Raw genomic sequence first — 297 nt, 5'->3', positions numbered from 1 at the left:
TTTAAAATGTATTACTTTGATTATAGATTTTCTTTTACTAAAGATAGAAAGATTTGAACTCGTAACATCTAAGTGAGTATGAAAAGACTTTCATTTGAGCCATCACTTGGTTATAAATATTGTTAGATATGTAAATAAGTTTGTTATTATTGATCAAATTGTTAGCAGATTATAAAAGTTTTGACAAACTCTATTTAAGTGTATAAGAAAAGTGCAAGTTAAATTTCTTGATCTTGATAAGAGTAAGATAATTATAGAAATTATATAGTTGACACGTTAAAATTAATGAAATTGCAA

Source organism: Arachis duranensis, chromosome 4, assembly GCF_000817695.3.
Source record: "Arachis duranensis cultivar V14167 chromosome 4, aradu.V14167.gnm2.J7QH, whole genome shotgun sequence".
NCBI lineage: Eukaryota > Viridiplantae > Streptophyta > Magnoliopsida > Fabales > Fabaceae > Arachis > Arachis duranensis.
Note: the sequence above shows the minus strand (reverse complement) of the source record.